General features: G+C 41.7%; 1 long non-coding RNA gene across 2 annotated transcripts; it reads right to left on the reverse strand.

Annotated features, from left to right (window-relative positions):
• Positions 1-219: 219 nt before the first annotated feature.
• Positions 220-4220, reverse strand: LOC124649092. Of its 2 annotated transcripts, none has more exons than XR_006986533.1 (3): positions 1499-4220; positions 1288-1337; positions 220-1183 (listed from the first exon to the last, which is right to left on the reverse strand). It is a non-coding gene; the product is annotated as an uncharacterized LOC124649092 (long non-coding RNA). The 2 variants fall into 2 exon arrangements; XR_006986532.1 differs by having other exon boundaries at positions 220-1187.
• Positions 4221-6396: the final 2176 nt, after the last annotated feature.

Consider the following 6396-nt stretch of genomic DNA (forward strand, 5'->3'; position numbering starts at 1 on the left):
GGAAGCGCGCGTTGCTGCGCCCGTCCATCTCGAGAAATGGATAATAGAAGGTACACGAGAATAACTGGTTAGTTCAAACACTGAAAAAATATGGATAATATATGAGTGGCACAGATCCTGTAGAAAAATCTAATAATGCAAAGAATTTACATATGTCAGTTCAAAGGATCACAACGATCGATGCTACACACAGCTTCTTTTGTGCTGTTTAGAATCACTGTTCAATAATGAATCATGTTTGTAGGCAGCTAGATTTCAGAAAACAAAATTTTAAAACAAAGAACAAAAGTCAGTAAAAAGCGAATATGTATGCTTACCCATATTGATATGATGATGGCCTCCAGTATTTTGTTCTCACCAAAGTATCAATTTCAAGGAAAATAAGCCACGTCTTTAGTATATACAAATTTACTTCTAACTCCAGTTAAATCACATATTATGGGACAACCTGAAGGCTGAAGCCAAAGAAAAACGTCAGATGAAAGATTGAACACCATTATTTTTATCCGGTCCTGAGATCATTTTTGAGTGTAAAAGAAAATAGTATATGGACTCAGCTGACAGGTTTATTCTATCTCCTACATTATTGCCCAGCATGAAGCTCCACTCTATGTTGTTTTAAGATAAGCAAATGTAAAAGACTGCCCAGATGGCTCAATCAATGTACCATTTATGTAACATGGTAAACTACTCCAAGCAGCACAACCCATCAATCAAACATCAGCTACTGTTATACAATAGCAACCCAACAGCTTCAATTTGCTATGTACTGCAAAATAAACTTCTAGCTATATGCCAGATAAACTCCTGTAGAACTACAGACTCAAGAAAGAGAGCTGCAACACTACTTTTCAAGCCAGATCAACATGGTCTACAGCGTAATCTGTATGCCGTCCCGTCAAAGCTAGAACATTTCTCATGTGTGCCCCAACAATGGCCTCATGTCTGCAGGCACCTTCTCCTGCCAAACCCCAACAGGAACCAATGGATTGAAACCCCAAAAACTCGAAATTCGCAACTAAGAATAGATGTGTGGTTGTTGCTTTACCCTAATCATGGCGAGGCGATGAACTGGATCTGGCGTTTGACCTGCATCAGTTTCCCCTGGAGGCATGAACGCTGGAGCGCCAAAGCTAGAGGTGTCCACAACTCCACACACATCCCCTGATCCTGCCGCTACAGCCTACCTACCAAGAGAATAAGGAGGAAAAAATGAACGAAACCTATCAGATTGGGAAGACATATCAAGGCGAGAAACGTAGAAGGGGAATCGAGTGGCCGCTACACCTTCAAGCCATCATGCCAAATCCAGTACGAATAGAGCAATTCGACAATTCCTTAAACAGTAACATCAAGTAAGCTACCTGAGTGTCCGCAGAAAGAAGTAAGGCTCCTGAAAACCACTGTAACACCACGCTGCAAGAGCCATGGCCGCCCAAGGGGAAGGGGCAGAGGATGAAAGGCTAGATGGAAGAGAGAAAGAACCGAAGGCACACACCATTGTGAGTTACAAATTAGCTTCACGCGGACAGTAAGTAATCAAAGGTTGTCTGGTGAATCTATCTTGCAAGGGTGGAGCAACACTGGTCGATCAAAGTCGCTGGTCCCAGATTTGCATCTTCTGCGCCCATAAACTAATAGCACTGCAGGAGTTAATAAACCGATGGCCGCCAACACGGCGTGGTATCCATAGACTTTGGCGAATTAGCAGAATTTCCGAATCAGCACTTACATGCTTCTAGTGTATGTATAAAATAGATTGAAAAAATAATGCTAAAATTTGTGCTTGATACACATCAAAGTACTAAAGCATGATTAGAAATCATCCCAGGTATAAGATTTCCCACTGGTAGAAATAGATGCAAAGTTCTTACCTCAAGTCGTTGGAGGTTGTTATAGTATCCTGGGGGGAACCAACAGAAGTTGAATAAACAATAAGCATCGTAATGAGATTCTGACAGAAGCAATGCAATCAAGTCAGTAACATTTATTAAGTTTACATAGAGAAGCAATGCAAATAACTCCTTAAACCCATTGTCATATTGTAGTACATTGTATATATTCTTTCTAACATCATTTTTTCATAAGATTTTATTATTATTTTCATTATGTTCCCTTCAAGGCTGCTATAACCACTTCATATACATAAAAACTTATTTGAGAAAAATCTACTAAAATACCAATCTGGAAAAGCCTAAGGGTAATCCTTCCGACAGAGTATCACAGTAGTGAACCTTTTCATGGTCATAAACTGAAGCAAGAACAAATTAGAAATGAATATTTTCCAGCAATCACATATTTGCAAGAAATTCATTTGAATATGGAGGAGACAGTTTAGATAACAGGGAGTAAAACCTGGCATCTATGCAGCTACAGATCCTCTGTATACCCCAAAAGGCTAAAAAAGGTTAAGTAACCAAATACAGAAGCAGTCAAAGTATTAAGTGGGAATAGAAAATAACCGAGATAACAAAAAAATGTTGATTGTACACCTACCTGCAGTAATCAAATGGCATGTAAAAAATAAGAATGGAGTATGTGCTAAGCCCAGGGTACCTAAGCTTAACCTCTTTGCAGTCTCAACATGAGGATAATTCATATGATTTGTTTCATGCAACAGCTAACTAATATGGTAGAAAAAATATTATATTCGAACACAGAATAAAATATCCATAATAAGATTTGTGCAAGCTAGCTTGTCATAGTCAAACTATATCTTCTAAATCATTACTGTAAACAGGATATGGGTGGTACTCTACAGGGCACCTGCATACATGGTTACATGAGTATTTTCTGGGCTGAGAATTTCGAGAATTTATTACAAGATGCCATACAGATGTAGGAATTACCATAACGGATGAGCACATCTTGGCTGCATTGGCCAATTACAAGAAAAAGGCACTTGAATAAATCATCATGCGGAGAGATTTCCTTCAATATGATATATATTCATAGCATTACATCAGTTGTATGTTTTGTTATTAAAGAGAACTTGACACACAACATTCCAATAACGAAGTTTGGAATAGACAGACTGGAACTCTTGGACTGCAAACCAACTATCACATTCATGGTTTGCAAGGCCTGCATTTGGTCTGAAATTGTGTAGACCCAGGAACCAATAACTGCATTATAAGAATAACAAGCACACAGTTTGTTTATCCTACGCAACTGAAAGCTCGGTTCATTGCATAGACAACAAGATGTATACATCAAGAAACTGTGTGCAGCACCGTAATATTTATCAGGAGTAGCTCCTAAAATAAATCAATACAAACTGCAATATTAGGCCAAGAATTGGATCCAGAGATATAATTAGATCTAACATAACACCACCAAGATGCTTCAAAGCCAAAAATCGTACAGATCTCGTGGAGATGTAAGGCAGAATGGGACGCACCTGTCATCTGCATGAACAAGCCGTCCAGTCGTCGCTGGTCGTGCCCTACCCTGCTGCCGCCACCATTTACGCCTCCTTCTCCCTTCTCCGCCCCCATACAAAAACTGACTCCGGTACCCGACGAGAAGACAAATCAATAAGTGAATAATCTGACGGGAGGTGAACAAATCACATTCATGATATTAAGCACTTGTTATTCAGGGGCGTTGCCCAAAAGCTTACCGCCGGAAGGTAGCCGGGCATCATGGCGGCCAATGAGCCCGAAGAGAGGCGGCCCCATGGATCTGTGGCCGCTCACTGTAGCCATCCCGAAACGCTAGCAGTTGGGTGTCGCCGCCGTGGGACAGTCGCTGTCGTATGAGGATTGAAGAACCAGCAGAGGAGGTACAGGCATAAAACGCGCGTCCACCATGACCAGCGGAGAGAAAGGAAACATAAAATTTGGCTCGTCTGCAATAGCATCAATCGCGCAATAATGGCGGCGGCGCCGCCATGGCCTCTCTCTGCGACCGCTCCGTCTTCCCGAGTCCCTACTGGACTACAATTGCAAGCAAAAGTAATGAGGAGGAGGCAACCGTATAGGCCCATCAATCTCTAATTTCGGCCCGGTCAACGGAAAGGCGTCCAAGTCAGTTTCCAGAGAAGCAGCCCAGTCATGTTGGCAGGCCGTGACGCGCTCGATATGTCAAAATGAGGCAGCACTGGCCTTTGACGGGATGGAATGAAGGAAGAGGACTATTCGGTAATACTGTGTAGTTGTAGACCATTAGATGGTTAGATCGAACGGCTTAGGATACTAAATGGCTGTGAGAGCTCCTAGCTAGACCCATTTTACTGTTACTCAATGGGTGGTGTGAGAAGAAATTGTCTTGTGCAACGATTTTTTTCTTCTGAAATCAGCTATCAAGACTTGTTGACCTATTACATTAGTTTTTGTTTTTACTCGCATCAAGTGTTTTCAAGAAGATACCAGCAGTAGTGTCCAAGTATTTGGTGGGTGGGATCACATTTTTTATAGATAATAGGCGCTTTATTACTCATGAGAAGCAATTACACCCGACCTCTGCATAGCTAAGATGCACACAACCGTTCAACGAGTCTCAATAATGTTGAAAATAAAAGGAGACGAATTACATAACAAGCAAAGTGAATGTAAAACGCCTAGGAAGAAGGCGGAGGGCCAATCCGTAGATTATGCTGCCACCCATGTAAGGAAAAAGTATCCCTCGCCGTGTCCTCCGACCGTGTACAGACCTCCGTAAACAGGTCTCGGTTCTCCACCTTCTGTAGTGCAGACCATGAACGGAGAGTAGTTGTACATCTGTAAATGACCTGCAGGAGAGAGCAATCTTTATCATTAAAAACTTTGTCATTTCTACACAGCCATAGCAACCATATCATGGCAAACGCTCCCACCCAAATAAACGCTCAAACTCTGTACTCGATACCATCAAGCCAATTACCAAAGATATTGGCGACACTAGTCGGGGGATACAGATCAGAAGCTATTTGGATGCATGACCATATGGATCTGGCAAAGCGGCATTGGAAGAACAAGTGCTTAATCGTCTCATTTTGTTGACAAAAAACGCACTGCGTATTCCCATGCCAATTCCGTTTCACAAGATTATCTTTGGTTAGGATTACTCCTCGACGTAAATACCAGCAAAAAATCTTAATTTTTAGCGGTATCTTCATCTTCCAAATCTTCTTGTTCTTATCAACTGGTATGTCCGGTTGAAGAATGGCATTGTACAAAGAACTTACAGAGAACTTTCCATTGGACTGTAAGTTTCATCGAAATTCATCTCGCCCTTCCGACAACTGAACGGATGCCAAACGCAACAGTAGGGCATTCCATGCAATAAGTCTCGGATCGATTAAATCTCGTCTAAACGTCACATTCGGAGGTGAGGTTGCCATTACGGAAGCAATGGTATCACTTTTGCGACGGACAATGCTGAATAACGCTGGATATTGTTCTGAGAGAGGCCTATTCCCTAGCCAAGTATCCTCCCAGAACCGTATCTGCGATCCATCCTTAATAATGACAGTACCATATCTGAAGAAGAATTTCTTCGTTGCCATTAGGCCGGCCCAAAAATGCGAATCTCCCGGTTTCCAAAGGATCTGGGATAACACTTTTTCGCCTATGTACTTTCTTCTAACCATGGTCTGCCATGCGCCATTCTCGGTAAGTAGCTTAAATAACCACTTACCCAATAAGGCTGAGTTCTTGACCTCAAGGTCATGAACTCCTAGCCCACCCATATCTTTAGGTCGGCATACAACAAACCACTTGACCAGTCGATACTTATTTTTTTCACTATCCCCTTGCCAAAAGAATCTCGATCTATAATAATCGAGTTTGTGTAAGACACCTTTTGGTAGAATGAAGAAGGAAATCATATACAACACCATATTGGTGAGTACTGAATTAATGAGAACCAATCTTCCTCCAAGGGATAGCAATTTACCTTTCCAACTACTAAGTCTCTTCTGAAGTCTTTCTTCGACTAGTTTCCATTCGGCCATCGTCAATCTCCGATGATGAATCATGATACCCAAATAGTTGATAGGAAACTTTCCATGCCCACAGCCAAACAGTTCCGAATATTCGGCGACTGAGTCCTGAACATCGCCAAAACAGAACAATTCACTTTTTTGGTAGTTTATTTTGAGTCCCGATAAATGCTCAAAAGCAGCCAATATCACATAGAAATGTGTTGACAGTCATATGGGAGAACCTCACAGTTCCTAATGGCACTGGAGGGTTGGCTTTCTTGAGTTATAAAAGTTGGGTGATGCTATATTAGCAAAATAAGTGTGGAGGTTATTCATCACCTCCAGATTACTTGTGTGCGAGAGTACCGAGAGAATGGTACTACCCCAATGGTAACATTTTGTTGGTCACCTGCCCTCGAAGTGCATTGCGAACTTGGCATGCTATTGTGAAAGAAGGAATGTGCTAAAGTTGGGTTTGATTGGTAAGGTTT

This window comes from Lolium rigidum, chromosome 4, assembly GCF_022539505.1.
Source record: "Lolium rigidum isolate FL_2022 chromosome 4, APGP_CSIRO_Lrig_0.1, whole genome shotgun sequence".
NCBI lineage: Eukaryota > Viridiplantae > Streptophyta > Magnoliopsida > Poales > Poaceae > Lolium > Lolium rigidum.